General features: G+C 42.8%; 2 long non-coding RNA genes across 3 annotated transcripts in view; one reads left to right on the forward strand and one right to left on the reverse strand.

The window, feature by feature from the left end:
* The window catches only part of LOC142069032 (uncharacterized), a 98,641-nt gene that overhangs the window by 24,844 nt on the left and 58,189 nt on the right, over positions 1-15,608 (reverse strand). The window lies entirely within an intron of this gene.
* LOC142069035 (uncharacterized) overlaps positions 15,310-15,608 on the forward strand; it is a 46,309-nt gene continuing 46,010 nt past the window's right edge. The window contains exon 1 of the long non-coding RNA XR_012664902.1: positions 15,310-15,539. This is a non-coding gene — a long non-coding RNA (uncharacterized LOC142069035). The remainder of the gene's footprint in view (positions 15,540-15,608) is intronic.

The raw sequence follows: 15,608 nt of genomic DNA on the forward strand, positions 1-15,608 counted from the left end.
GAACTTTGCACATGTCATCTCTCCGAACTATTTGCTGATTTGCAAAGTGGCAAGCAGGGGGCTATTTGCTGGTGATTTCAGCTCTGTTTCTGATGGCAAGAACGGCACAAGCCAAAAATGAAGAGTCCAGCACCACTTTACAAAAGAACCAAATACACATTTATTGGGTAATTTTCCATGCAAACTTCTAAAGCATCAGATTCTACCAGCTCCATCGGTAAGTGGTGACTATCAAAGTGCATTAATACTGGGCAGAGGTCGGGTGACCAGACCGCAAATGTGAAAAATGGGACGGGGGTGAGGGATAATAGGAGCCTATATAAGAAAAAGATCCAAAAATCAGGACTGTCCCTATAAAATCGGGACACCTGGTCACCCTAGGGAGGTGCCAGCCTAGCTGATAACTAGGATTGGTGGGCAGAGCCCACCAATGCAACCAAAGGTCTGTCCCTTCAGGTAAGGGCGGGGGGACACAGAACTCCGAACTGATGGCCCTGGAGACCAAGCTCCTACATGCCATGTCACATTCTTGGCCTCTCAGTTTGCCAACAGAGCTGGCAGTTACTGTCAAATGTAGTGGTGGAACTAGGTTGAGATCTCCCAAAATCACATAGACCACCAGTCATCAGACAGTAGTAGCCATGGATCATGTATTGACTTGGGCAGGATTTCATCTGGAGACAGACTATAACCCAGTACTAGTCCCCTGACCCATCTCATCCATCCCTTTTACATCTTGGTTATTAGATTTCTGGGCAAAATAGCGTGACTCTCAGAGTGAGCCAGTGGGGCTGCAGCCCAACTGCTCCAAGTATGGGAATTACAATTACCTAGGACTTCTCTTTCGCACAGTTTTGCTGCTGCCAGAAAGGAGAATTAGTCCTAGGCCTGTGCACACAGTGCAGTCACGTGGTGTCTTTTTGCCCTGGATGCCCCTCCACATGTTACGTGCTAGGACTGGGAGTGGCAGCAACAGAGTTTACCCTCAGGAGGAAGGTGATGGAAGGGATGAAGATGGCAGGAGCCATCTGGAAAAGAGGGGGGCAACTGCTCCCCCATACAGGATTCCCTCAATATCTTCTAAATACATCTGATGCCTGGTCTACAAGCCACCGCTCATGAGTATATAGTGTAACACTGCTAAAGGATTTTGATCAAGAGGTGAAAAAATAAACCTTTGTTCATATAAATAACACAGATGGGTCTCACCCAAACCCCATATCTGGCCACCACTGGACTCTGGATAAGTCTGGATCCCCAAAGCTTAATGTTGTTGTGTGGGCCCCACACTCCTGATTTTAAGGAAAAAAGCCAAGTGTCCGCTGTGCGGTCAGCAATATTACACAAGTGGGTGTCTAAGTGGTGAGCAGTAAGCAGCTAATTTTAGACATGTTGCCTCCATGTGTTATGCCTCAAAGACAACATAAGGGGTTTTGTTCTTTGTTTCCTAACACAAACACAGCTCAGTAGGGGATGAAGAGGATTAAGGATGATTTGCATTCGGATTGAAGTTAATCATAACCCCATAAAAAAAATAAAATGGCTGCAACTCCACTTCTTCTGTTGCTGTATTACGCTCGAATCAGACGGAATTAGTAGCCTCTGTGGTTGATATCAGAACAATGAGCTTTGCCTCCTGCACTGACCACCAGCAATAACTTCGCTATAAAACACTAGGGCAGAGAGTAAAAACTCTGTAGTTGGGAATGGGGGCAGGGAAATAGTTTTGCTACCTCCAGGGTGAATACACTCTGTCAAAGTGCCCTGCTCTCTGCTAGAATAACAAGTCAGATGACTGGCTTTTGCAAGCAGCATTGAAGGCTAGCTGCTTCTCAGCCAAATCTCTGAACTTTTCAAGGTGCTTAAAAGGTCAGTTCACCATGGCAACTTTGATCTGTAACAAAGCCAGAAACATACATTGACTTTGGCTAAAGTCATGGTTTAACCTCTGCAGTGTGCTGGCTGGGAATAAAGAGTCTGCCATTTCATCTGCTATCCATATGAGTTTTGGTTCAAATGCCTGGTAACGGAAGTCCCATATTGAACTCCTTCAAAGAAACTGTAACTTTTTTCAGGAGGAAGCTAGACACCTGCTGTTATGCAGATATGGAAGGGAGGTACAGCCAGTCAGCCCTGTTGCTTTGTAATACGCTCACCCATTTTGTTCCTGAGACAAATGACTTTTATGTAGTGAAGAGTCCACAAAGTGCTCACGAGAATATTCTTAGCAGAGTGCTTTACTTTCATTAACAAGACTACATCCATTGGTGGTGGTAGGGAGTTGTAACCAGGCTACAGAAACCACTTTCTAGCAGTTTTTCAACACTGCTCAGGTCCCAGACAAAGGCCTCATCTCTTTTAGGAATTTGTTCAGTAACCAATGACCAGACTTCAATGTACCTACACGAGAACAGCCCTCAACTATAGGCAAGGAAAGCCATGATTTGCACCAGTAGAGTTTTCCCCAGTTTTAAGCAGAAGTAAATGTTACCCAGATCGTGATCTCCTGGGCCAAGGACTGTCCTTTCATTATCTGTGTATAGTGCCTACCACAATGGGGTCCCACTTCCAGATTGGGACTGATCAAACACAGCTGTGGAAGTGCACAAATTGCTACAACATTGCAGGAGGGTGACCGTGTGCCTTCACCCTACCTAGCTGGCACATGTTCTCACCCAACTCTCTCACCCCCAGAAAGGTCCTGTCCACACTGAGTGTCTTTGCATTACCTTGCACTACTAAGTTACCTGGTAATCTACAGGGCTAAAACACTCTGCTGCAGTAGGTTTACATTAGGCATTTGCACCAGTACAAACACATGGGTGTAGCTACACCTTTGCAAACTTCCAAAGTCTCCAACCCTAAAGTCTTAGCGTGAAGGGCCTAAACCCATAAGCAGCAAATACTGAGTTCACACAGCTCTAGCCAATAAAAGAATCCAGAAACAACTTGTCATGGCTGCCTTTGCAGTATTTCCTTTAAAGAGGAGATCAGGGCATGTCCTTGCTAGTTATCCAGCTCAAAAATGACACAAAGGATTTTAAAATGTTGAAACAGGCAGCAAGGAAGAAATTTATGGGGAAGGAAGAGATTTTAATAAGCCTCAGCCTGAGCTGGGAGTAATATTTCAGCCTCACAGTGACACTTCCATGTAGAAAGCGTTCTAGTTTTGTGACTTTTTTTTTAAGCACTGCAAGGTGTGATCTCAAATGAGATAAAGGAAAAAGGGAATTAAATCTGAACAGCTCATAAAAAAAATATCTCCAGCCCTGAGAAGAAGTCCAATGGTATTGCTTAGCTTATATTGCTGATGTAACAGTATTTCACTTCCAAGCAGCTACTCATGATTAAAACAGACTTGCTTGGTCTCTGTGCCAAAATGGCTGGGCTTTCAGATGAGAAGCAGGAACGAACTTTTTACTGCTTGCACAGAACGTTGCTTTAGGCTGGTATGTAGGTGTCCTAAATTATAGGTCTACAGTCAGGCTGAGCTCAAAAAGGAAAATTCAGAGATAAAAAGCTAATCAAAATAATTACTACACACACTGTGCATAAATCAACTATTTTGGGTTTTTTTAAAAGATGCTGTTCTTCAGCCTAAGCTTTTCAGCTGTTCCATAATTTCTGCCTCTATGAATGCTAAGTTTATTTACCTTCAGGGCACTGCCCTGCCTTTCTATGGGTTTGCCTTTCTACGGGAGATGCCCCAGTGCTTAGGGAGGAGATTTTGATTGTGAGACTTTGTGGTTGCTGCAGGTTCCTTTCTCTTTATAGTGATTGTATTTTTAAAATAACTCTCAGGGGTGCCACATGCACATGAGAGAGGCATCTCTTTGCTGTACTTTTAAATCCAAATAAATAAAGTTGGTTAACAAATTATCTATCCAATGAATTTTAACTTTTTTCCCCAGCCATGAATCATCTGAGAAGATGGCAACTTTCTCAAATTCATTGGCTTGAAGTTATTTGCCACGTAATTTTGTGTAAATAGATCTTGGTCAGCTGCTCATTCAAGAAGCAGTTTCTGATTATTCAAAGTCTATTTTGTCTGAGGTACAGAGCTCACATGTCTTATTTCTTCTGTTCCCCAGCTGGATGAGTGTATGTATTAGAATCAGGGCTTCAGTGCAAATGCTTACGGGTACCCATTCAATATCTACTTTCTGCAAAAATTCTGCAATCTTCATTACATGCCAAAAACCAGCTCAAGTCCTGCTATGGGACCAAGTGGTACTAAGCAGGCACCCGTCCTACACAGATATGTATTTCACCCACAATATTTGCTATTTCCATATTCATGGGTTGGTGGGGTTTTTGGTGGTGGGTTTTTTTTTTGGGGGGGGGGTGTTTTGTTCTTTGCAATAGTCATATACCTCTAACTAATGCTTTGCAGTTGTATAGAGCCTTCTAGAGGACTTCAAAGCACTTTACAAAGGTAGGCAAGTATTACCCATAGATAGGGGAAGGGAGTGACAATGAGGCTCAAAGCTGAAAGGTTTTTTTTTTGTTTTGTTTTTTAAAATATATATAGTGTTGACTTTACACCTTGTGTTCCATTCTTTGGCAAGTATGGCTATCACCTTAGCACCATGTAGCCCAGGATTTCAGAATGTTACTTAAGAGCTGCAAAGGAGAGATCAAAAAGACTGGAATTCTTTTGCTTAGAAAAGAGACAACAAAGGGGGAAGAGGATAGTCTATAAAATCACAAATGGTGTGGAGACCGTGAATAAGGAAACGTTGTTGTTGTTTACCCCTTCACATAACACAAGAACCAGAGGTCACCTGATTAAATTAATAGGAGGAGGTTTAAAACAAACATAAGTCACCCTGTGGAACATATTGCCAGGGGATGTTGTGAAGGCAAAATATAACTGGGTTCAAAAAAAGAATCAGAAGTTCATGAAGAATAGGTTCATCAATGGCTGTTAGCTAAGATGGTCAGGGATGCAACCCCCTGCTCCAGGTGTTACTAAACCTCTGACTGCCAGAGCTGGGAGAGGACAACAGGGGATGGATCATTGCCCTGTTCTGTTCATTCCCTCTGACGCAGCTAGCACTAGCTTCTGTTGGAAGACAGGATACTGGGCTAAATAGATCATTGGTCTGACCCAGTATGCAGCATTCTGTTAGGTCTGTAGGCACTGAGATCGATGATCTCTCGCTCACAGACCTTGACTATGCTGATGGTGTTGTTCTTTTAGTACAGAGCCCCGACAGGTTTCGTGAGGCACTCCAGCATATGGAGGCGGAGTCAGCTAAGATTGGTCTCCATGTTTCATGGTCAAAGACAAAACTGCAAAGTCTAGGACAGTCTGTTGTTGGGCACTTGCATTCAAAATGCACCACCCCAGAGGGAGGTTGTAGAAATTGCTGTCTTTCTTTCTGCTAAAGGAATTAGTTGTCCTCCTTCCTTCAAGAAGATCACTTTAAGCTTTCTGCACCACTAACTTTCTCAAGTTCTCTACTTCGGGCCTTTGTGCTATATCTGGCTCACAGAACACAAAGGTGCAGATCCCTCACCTACTGATCATATATCCATCATGATGGCACTCTACCTTGTGTATCAAATTTATCTTGATCTAATCTAAAGTTTGGTGTTCAAGTCTCCCTAGCTCCCCTAAGCTTCTTTGAAAAATCCTACCCAAAGCAGTAATGAATTAAGGACCAGTCTACCCCTCTCCTGTATGTGGTTAGGACAGGGTTGCCTCCAGTCCCAGATTCTGTGGGACTGCCCTGAAATGGATGGGACAATTACACTTTCAGAGCATTCACATGCAACTACAAACACTTGTGAGTGAAAGAGAATCACATCATAACTGATTGTCCCAGGGGGTGAGGTGATGTGCTACCAACAGAGAATAGATGAATAGGCAACTGAGCAATGCTGGATTGATCTGCCCTATATAAACCAAGATGTGCATGTGTAGTGTCCATCAGTTCTCCTAATCTCTTAGGAAGGATCTGATCAAGGAAGCTAATTCCCTGGAGTGCTCTTACACTTTGAGACTCTGCGTATGTGAGCTCTTAAAGAGCCAGAGAAGGGGCACCAGTGGAGGTTCGAACCCAACCATCCCCCTATTGAACCCTTCAGGAAAATCTGTTTCAAGTTCACGTTGGAGGCTTGCAGGAATATTGAGATAAATAGTTCATCCCATCTCTAACTTTAACAAGTCTATATTTACAATAAACTGAGTGGAGAAGGATTTATTCCCCCCCCCCCCCCCCCCGAAGCTCAAAGCTTTGAATCTCTCTGGCTGTAACTGCCTCTTGGAAAGCAAGTCTATATTCCCTCCCACAACCAGGTCTTTGAAATAACTGAATGATTAACACTGTTGCATTTTTAACATAGCCTATATAAAAAGAATGCTATAAAATAGGCTTAGTGGGGTTACTTGAAAAGGAACTTCATCCAAGGCCAATAATAAATAAAGTTACATAACCTAGTAGGTCATAGCTCTAACTAAGCCTTTTATGGGCCATAAATCCACATTTATTTCCTGGATTTTATAGCTTCTGTTAAAAAAAGATACTACGTGACTGGAATAAGCCTCAAAGTCTGTACTCTTGTTTATAGATACAAATTCCATTCTATAAAAACCTCTGTTGTCCACCCAAACTGCTAACATATAAATATGTATAATGGATTTTCCCTATAAGCAGGCACTTCCTGTAAACTGAGAGATACCAATAGCAAAGGATTGGAAGCAAAGAAGGTAAACAGTGAAGAGGTATATGTTATAAACAATGGCTTTTGCTGTTACAGGAGTCAAGTGAAAATTAGTCAAAATTTGAACAGTGAAATCTGTTGGTTTTGGGTGAGGGGGAGTGGGAGATCTGACTAGAAACCCAGGATAGTTGCTTCCAGTTGAGACCACCAACATTGCAGTTCTCAAAGTATCCCACAGGGGGTTCCAACACACGTGTAACTTCTAGATAGAAGCTTTTCAACCTTGTGCTGAAGGGCAGCAGATGCGCTCCCACGAAAGTGACCCAAGGTCAGTAGACCTCTCTGGACTTTTGAGCCTCAATCCTGAAAACACTTGAGGACACACTTAAAGTTTAAGCACTTGACTTCAGTGGGACTCTTTGTGGTTAAAGTTAAGTGTGCGCTTTAAGTGTTTGCAGAACCAGGCTTAATTCATCAAGCTTCAGCACAGGGACACATGAGAGAAAAGGGGAAGTAAGGTTTGATCTAAGAATACAATTTGTTGGCTGATTCAGAGTAGCATGGGCATCAATCTTGGAAGTGGGGATTTCTCTTTCATCCAGGACAGGAGGATGAGTACAGCAATGGCAATTTTAAACCTAAAAACTTTTTTTTTTGGGGGGGGGGATGTCTTGTTTTTTCTAATCACTCTTATCTATCTGCTTTTTTCAGTTTGATGACATTTATTTACAACTAATGGCTTTCTCATTTCACAGCAGATGAGTCTGCTTTCATCTACTCTACAATTTTCTCCTGTATTCTTTATTTAGAATACCAGTCTTGATACTAGGAGACAATTTGCTGTAGAACAGGAACTGACAGAGTTCTGGATGGCGCTGCATGTCCTGCGCCAATCTCTCATTGCATGCGCTGACGAACATAAGGCACTGCAGGTTGTAACTTGTAAGCGTGCATCAAGCAGGTAGTGATACCCAAATGAAGTAGACCACATACGAGTAGATGCATAGTGTGTAAGGAGAGTGACAGCAAGTACAAGGATGTTATCAATCTACTGTGCAGTGCCTGTTTCCTGTACTGAGAAAGTATTATTAAACGTATATCAGAGGTGCCAACTTTCCAATGTGCTGGGGGATGCTTGACCCTGGCTCTGCACCAGGCACTTCTTCCTGCCCTTGCCCCACCCCCTCCACCAAGCGCACCTCCTCCTTCCCCTCGCTCCTGCACCTCCTGCATGCCGCGGAACAGCAGATTGCAGCAGGTGGGAGGGAGGGGGAGATGCTGATCGGGCGGGGGGGCTGTTGATGAGTACTCAGCATCCACAGGGGAAAAAATGGGTGCTCCAGCCCTGGAGCACCCACAGAGTCAGAGCCTATGATGTGTATCCTATTTTAACACTTTGTTTCTATAATATGTTCAGAGCTCTCACAAAAAGAGCTCTGAACACCTTCTCACAGCATCCATAGGAGGCAGATTAGAGTCACCATTATTTTCCAGATAGGGAATATGAGGAAGAGAAAGGTGAAGTAACTTGCCCAAGGCAACAGTGAATCAGTTGCAAAGTCAGGAATCCTGAATACCAATCTATTGATCTAACTCTTCTGCCGCTGAACCTGATAACAATAGAAGGCTGTCCAGTTTGGGTTGGTTCAGAACATCTGTAGTGTCTAGTTGACAATGTTTAGGATACATTTGTCTAAAAAGAAAATCATTTCCTGGAATGTGTTCCATAGTGAGATGATTCTGGCTGCAGAGTCAACAAACCTGAATAGAGAGCTTTTATAAAGCCATTCAAACTAGAAACTGGAATCCCAGACTCCAAGGCCAGAAGGGACCTTGTGATCATCTAGTCTGACCACCTACAGGTGATAGGACTTCCCCAGATTGGTTCCTAGAGCAGATATAATCATGTATACCTGTTGTGAAATGTGGTGAAGCAGTATTCCTTCCCAAAGGGACTTATAGAGGGAGAAATACTGAGACCTATACATTTATTCATTGTGAAGTGCTGTGGTTCAGTGACAGGCAAGCCATATGGAATAACCAATGCTACCTTCCATAATCTCAACCACATGTCCAACTAGAGCCATGTCAAGCTTCTTAACAGGCCATATGGAGGAGTTATTCTTCTCCAAAATGCTAATGAAGAGCATTTGCTGAGATAGGAGGTGTGTTACTTCACTTATCAGGGGAATAGCCATAAATAGGGCAGGTTATTCCAGCCTAATCACTCTATAAGAGGTAAATATGCATTAACATAGCTGACTGAATGTGCTAAAAACTAAGCCTTTCAAAAATAATGAATGATTTTGGGGTATCTTAAACATCTTAAAGGGGATCTGACTCTTAGAAGGTGCTGAGATCTTGCCCATTTGGGAAAAAACAGGTCCTCTAAGGTGTCAAGCTGGCACCCAAAATCACTAGTCACTCTTGAAAATCTTGGCCTAAATTAATTTTTAGCCTAGTTTACTATTGCTTCTAGAGAGCTGCCATCATCTCGTAGCACTGTATTATGGACAAACAGTGCTGAGACCAACAGTCTTTCAATAAAAAGCAAAAACCTAAAGTTCTCAAATTAGCAGCTGAAGTACAGAGGTGACCTTTTATTTTCTGGAATTGAAAGTACATCTGGACAGTAACTTGGCAAAAGTCAGTACGTAAATATTAGACAGATTTCAGAGTAACAGCCGTGTTAGTCTGTATTCGCAAAAAGAACAGGAGGACTTGTGGCACCTTAGAGACTAACCAATTTATTTGAGCATGAGCTTTCATGAGCTCACAAAAGCTCATGCTCAAATAAATTGGTTAGTCTCTAAGGTGCCACAAGTACTCCTTTTCTTTTTACGTAAATATTAGAATACCTGTTTTGTTCCTGGTCAGCAAAACCTGCTTTCAGAGATATGATTAGGCCAAAACTGTTCAAAGGTAGGCACCTAAAGTTATGACCCAAAGAGTGAGATGTTTTTCCAGAGGTACTGAACTCTAGCTCAGTGGATTCTCCTAGGTCTTCTACAACACAAAGTAAACAGATAGTTCCTTCCTTGGTCTCCCAATCTACCTTCATTCACAAAGTATGTATTGGAAAACTCCCTGTCAAAATGGACTACTAACATATTTGCTAAAACAAAATTTAAGCTTTTCAAAACTCCTTTTGACAACTTCATCTTTTTGTTCTTATGTGCCAAGGAATAAAATATAAAACTCAGCATAGCATGCATGACCTATTGGATAGACTATTCCAGTGGTTCTTAACCAGGGGTTCAGGTCCCCCTGGGGGGCTGTGAGCAGGTCTCAGGGGGGCCGCCAAGCCAGGCCAGTATTAGACTCGCTAGGGCCCAGGGCAGAAAGCCGAAGCCCCACTGTATGAGGTTGAAGCCTGGGGCCCTGAGCCCTGCCATCTGAGGCCTGATATTGAGGCCTGATCAATATAGCTTTGAGGGGGCTCCTGAGGCATGGGGCCCTGGGCAATTGCCCAGCTTGCTACCCCTTAACACTGGCCCTGGATTTTATATGCAGAAAATCAGTTGTGACACAGGTGGGCGGTGGAGTTTTTATAGCATGTTGGGGAAGCCACAGAAAGAAGAAGGTTGAGAACCCCTGGAATATTCCACTGCACAAAGAAAGTAGAAGAAATAAATTGCATTATATAGGTCCCAACAGAAACTTGATACGGACTAGAAAATCTACTAGTGCTCTTCCATCTTCGCTACCCATGCAGAGTGCTGCTTTCTTAAAGCACAGTTACTATTCGCAGAAAGAAAAGGAGTACTAGTGGCACCTTAGAGACTAACTAATTTATTTGAGCATAAGCTTTCGTGAGCTACAGCTCACTTCATCGGATGCATTCCGATGAAGTGAGCTGTAAGCTCACGAAAGCTTATGCTCAAATAAATTGGTTAGTCTCTAAGGTGCCACTAGTACTCCTTTTCTTTTTGCGAATACAGACTAACAAGGCTGCTACTCTGAAACCTGAAGTTGATCAATAATAGCTTAATCTGTGTCCACTGCTTAGTTTAACTAACATTTCCAAGAGATGCCCTTTAGAGGGAGCTCTGACATCTCTGTCCCAGGTCAACCTTTGTTGGACACCACTTAAATAAGCAGGAGTGAGTACTTGTCATTTACCTTCTGGTTCTAAATGCTTTCCCCGAAATCAAATGCTTGCTTTCTTACTGGATATGTTCTGTTTAGCTTTCCCCTTTTTTTATTAAAAATTACCACTATACAAAACACATGTGCTTTGATAAAGAAATGGCTAACACATCTCAAAGTAGGGTCAATGGGGAATTATCATTGTAAGAGGTTTCAGAGGAACAGCCGTGTTAGTCTGTATTCGCAAAAGGAAAGGAGTACTTGTGGCACCTTAGAGACTAACCAATTTATTTGAGCATGAGCTTTCGTGAGCTACAGCTCACTTCATCAGATGTTTACCGTGGAAACTGCAGCAGACTTTATATACACACAGAGAATATGAAACAATACCTCCTCCCACCCCACTGTCCTGCTGGTAATAGCTTATCTAAAGTGATCAACAGGTGGGTATTTCTAGAGGTGTTCCGCAGTATTTGTACTAGGCTGAATGCTATTCAATGTTTTCTTTAATGATCTGAAAAAACACTGCTGATAAAATCTGTGGATGACACACAGACTGGCAGAGTGGTAAATAATGACAGGACAGTCATATAGAGTGATCTGTATCATTTTGTAAGCTGGGCCCATTCAAACAAAATGTGGTGGTTTTTTTGTTTGTTTGTTTCTAATACAGTCAAGTGTGAAGTCACACCTCTAGGAATAAGGAACACAGGGCATTCCTACAGAATGTGGAACTCTTTCCTGGAAAGCAGTGACTCTGAAAAGGATTTAAGAGTCGAAGTGGACAAGCAATTGAACATGATGAGCTCACAGTAAGATTTTGTGGCAAAATGGGCTATGTGATCCTTGGATGTAAAAACAGGGGAATAGTGAGCAGGAGTAAGGAGGTGGGGTGGTGGTGGTGGTTGTTGGGGTTTTTTTAAACTACTGGAACAAACTACCAGAGGAAGTGGTGGATTTTCCATCTTTTGATGTCTTCAAGTCATGACTGGTAAGAGGCTGTATGGGTTAACTTTCGTTTATTTAAAGACTGATCTCAGTTTTACATCTAGGTAACACATTGATTTTTAGTGGAATTCCCGATTCCCACTGGTGTAAGTGGAAGGAGAATCAGGTCCTCTCTCTTTGAGAGTTGTAAACATTTTACTCAGCTGAACAGTGCCAAATCCAACCTGCCTCCCCTGGCTTCGGAGCCTGAGCTTCATCATTTACACAGCTGTTTTTAGGGTCTTAGCATGAAATGGAGTCTGTAGATCCAGGCTCTGAGACTCTCTGCTGTTGGTTTTAAAATGCAGTGTGGACTTACCCACAGGCACTTAAGAACCTACGGGTAACATTTTCTAAAGTCCTTAAATCGCCTCTGAAAATAAGACTTAGGCACTTTTGAAAATGTTACCCAGGCTTAGTCTCAAAGCTGCTCACCATGACACATATTGGGAGTTGGCAAGAAGAGATTTAAAAAAATCAGACCAAAATAGGATATTAAAGATTCAATCGTGACTTTTGGGGTTTGACTCCCACTTTTTGGGTTGGCACTCCTGTCTGGTATTGGATAGGCAGTCAGTGCAGACCAAAAAGTACTGGTGTCATCTTTGCCCAGAAAGATATACCTCGTAATAAAAGGAGCTGCTGAATTCTTGTTCTGTTTCTTCTCCCTTGTGGCATATGGTCACACTCAGTCTATAGTCGGTAATGAAGAGTTCTGAATTCGTTCTACCAGTTCTACCATTTCTGCAGCTGAAGAATGAATCCTTTTTCTAAGCGAATGAAAGTGCCATTGAGAGCAACACTATCCCCTTATTTAAGCTAGATTTAATTTTATAGGGTGGAGCACACAAATCTCAAAATTGCTCTTGCAGCCTGATTTTTCAAAGTTGCTCAGCACTCTCCGCTCCCATTGATCTGGATGGTCACTGGCCTTTATGCTACTGAAGGAACTCAGTGTTTCTATAAAACTCATCCTGAACCTTGCCATACAAGTTCCTATGTCATAAGCAAACGTTCCTTGGGGACACGGCAGGTTAAAGAGCATCTCTTCTTTGTTTTTAAAAATCTTTTTTCTTTTTCTTTTTTTTAAACCATCACCTACTATTAAAACGGAAAGGATTTCAAACATATCCCCCTCATCCATGCCTTGAGTTCTTGTACTTCTCTCTGCTTTAACAAAGGAAATGTATTAGTCAATTTATTCTGATATTCTATGATTTATCCAATTTATCCTGATATTCTATGATTCTATGAATTTCACTTGTTTTTATGTTCCATTTCTCAAGGTCTAGCACAATGCTGCAATGTCTGAGTTTAAGCTATGCTGTTTGGTTTAGTAAGTTGGCTTCCACTGGAAGTGAAGTGGAAACATTTAATTTAAACATTTAATGATATGTTAAATCATGTATTTAAAAAACCTAAAATGGGGCCTAAATTGACCTCACTGTGTCTCCTTATCAACACTGATATTTTGCAGCCAGTCAGAGACCACCCATGTAACTACCACAGATACATTACTAGCTGGAGGCACAATCATAACCAGTTGTAATATGGACCCTGCATACTCTACATCCCAATGGGGCCAAATTCTGTGGCAGTAGCCCCTGAATTCCACAGCAACCTTAATTTATTCTATTGCCATAAAATGCCTCTTGTTCCTGTTCCCTCTCCCCATCACACACGCACCTAGCTGAATAGTCATTGACCTAAAACTTGCTGATTGATTTTCTGCCATGATAAAGGAGGATGTGCCAGAGCTCCACTCCCTAGGCCTCTGCTCCCGTGACATTGACCAGTCAGGCCACCTGAGAACTACCTTCTTCAACCTTGGGTACATCTACACTGTAGGTGGAAACAGTAGACAGATGTGCTAAATTATAGCAGTGTAGGTAGAGGCGTCAGCCCATGCTACACCGAGCTACACTTCTGTTTTTAGCATGCCAGCTTGAGCAGAGCTGAGGAGCACTTTCCCAGCTACAGTGTAGACGTACCCTATCTATTCCAGGGTAGCTTGTGGGTGACTTCAGCAGCTTATCTCCCCATATCTCAGCTGCTGCACTGTTCTCCAAGCTACTTAGCTCACCAGCTTGCACTTGTCTCCTCTACGCCTTGGCTGCATACTGGACTGTAGCTTTTGCTCCCACTCCCTGCTGCTGGCTCCATGGAATTGTCAAGTCTGCAGGGCTGTGATTTGAAATAAATGGGGCAGGTCATACCTCTCAGAACGCTTGTTTCAGGGTCTCTGCAGATGACACTGTACAGTTTGTGCTCAGCTCATGTTTGAGGCTCCCTGCAATCGTAGGGGCTAGAATTTTTATTTTTTTTAAGTCTGGTACTGGAGCATGATTCTGCAACTAGGGGGAGAGTTTGTTAGCAAATTTCATGACTTTAGAACACCCAAGTTACTGACTATAACTCTTCAGTCTGTGTCTGTCTAGCACAGTGGTTCTTAACCCGTAGCCCGCTTGCGGCCCAATCAGCATGCAGCTGCAGCCCATGTGACATCCTCAGACATACAGGTAATATATATATTGTGTGGATGTGGCTCACATAACACACAGAGAGCTGCATATGCAGCCCACAATGGTAAATAGGTTGAGAACCACTGGTCTAGCAGCTTTTCTTCCTTCACAACAGTCTAGGCCTGTCCACGCCTAACCACATTGCGTAATCTTGATTTTTGAGTGACTGGTAGGACAGTCTGAGCAGCTATCTTTTAATACTTCACCCACTGCTGCTCACCCCAAGGACAAAGCCTTTCTCCCCCTCCCCCCCAAAGCCACCCCCTACTACCCAGGATTATGGAATTTTCAAAGAACTTTAGGGCTCTTTAATCACGACTCCAAATGACTTTTCAATGGGAGCCACGAAGCTAAAATCCTGCTCCATACCTAGAAGTTTAGGGTTAGTTCTCATATCCACGCTGCAGTTCTCTGTAGAAAGTGTGGCAGGCTAAACATTTGAGTTGAGGGGATGGCAGTTGCTCCTATGTTTAAATACTGCCACCTTTCCAAAAGGCTTTATAATTCACTACAGCAGTGTTTTGTGTATCATGGAGTGCCAGTTATGGCAGAATTTTTGCTGGAGAGATTATAGATACTGCTGTTTCATTTGTTCTCTCAGCTGGATGTGCAAGGCACTGAAAGTTTGCCTGATATATACCATATATGCAAGAAGACTGTCTGGACATGTCAGGGAGTGACCACCTTAGCCCAGAACTCATCTTGCTTTTTTCAGTTTACATGTCTCTTTAAAATGTTAACTAGTTTAATTTTTGTTTGCTTCAACTACTTGAGCGGTAACTTGTGTTTCAACAAAAAGCTGAGTTTAAAAAACCCAGCAACCTTTCGGTTTTGCATGAGGGTTGGGTGGGTTTGTATGGCCTAAAAACTTGGAAATATTTGCTACCTGGAATATTGGCATTCTAGGAAGCACCAACCACACTGCTTCCACGTACCACACTTGAACGCTGGCCAGCACTGTGATTTCTGCATTCCAAATCACAGTAAAACAAACATCGGCGTACCTGAGGCGTAGGAAGTATTCACAAAAGCAAATGGGCTGGCTCAGGCTTATCTGTACTTGCTTTCCTCCAGTTAACATGGGACACACGACTTGCATTTTTGAGCACTTTTAATAGCAAAAGGCAGCTGGCCTGTGCTTGGGCTGAAAAAGTGAATTCCCCTCGGCAGTGGAACCTGCCAAATTCACCGTGGCTCTTACTCACTCCTCCAATTAATTCCTAGGAGCGTCAGCAGGCTGGAATCAATGCATTAGATTAGCTCATCTCCCTGGTAAGTCCTGATTCCCAGTACTAGAAGAATTAAGCAAGTGTGGTGATTCACAAATGAAATTAACGAGAC

The sequence above is a fragment of the Caretta caretta genome, chromosome 14 (assembly GCF_965140235.1).
Source record: "Caretta caretta isolate rCarCar2 chromosome 14, rCarCar1.hap1, whole genome shotgun sequence".
Classification (NCBI taxonomy): domain Eukaryota; kingdom Metazoa; phylum Chordata; order Testudines; family Cheloniidae; genus Caretta; species Caretta caretta.